The sequence below is a fragment of the Microtus ochrogaster genome, unplaced genomic scaffold, assembly GCF_000317375.1.
Source record: "Microtus ochrogaster isolate Prairie Vole_2 unplaced genomic scaffold, MicOch1.0 UNK3, whole genome shotgun sequence".
NCBI classification, from domain to species: Eukaryota; Metazoa; Chordata; class Mammalia; order Rodentia; family Cricetidae; genus Microtus; species Microtus ochrogaster.
The window spans coordinates 16,541,514-16,541,730 of NW_004949101.1; positions in this window are offsets into that span (position 1 = coordinate 16,541,514).

A 217-nucleotide genomic window follows, 5' to 3' on the forward strand; every position below is an offset into this window, starting at 1 on the left:
CTCTTAACCACTGAGCCATCTCTCCAGCCCCCTCATAAAGCTTTGATATCTGAGAGACCACAAGCAAATTGAACATTCCTTTTAGGACTCTCAGGTCTGGGTGCTTTGAAAGTCTAGTGATAACCCCATGTCTAGATATCTTCCATCCCACTAATATCATCTATTCTACCTCCTTTCAGGGCCCTCCTTGGTGTCACATAGACTGGTACTTATACAG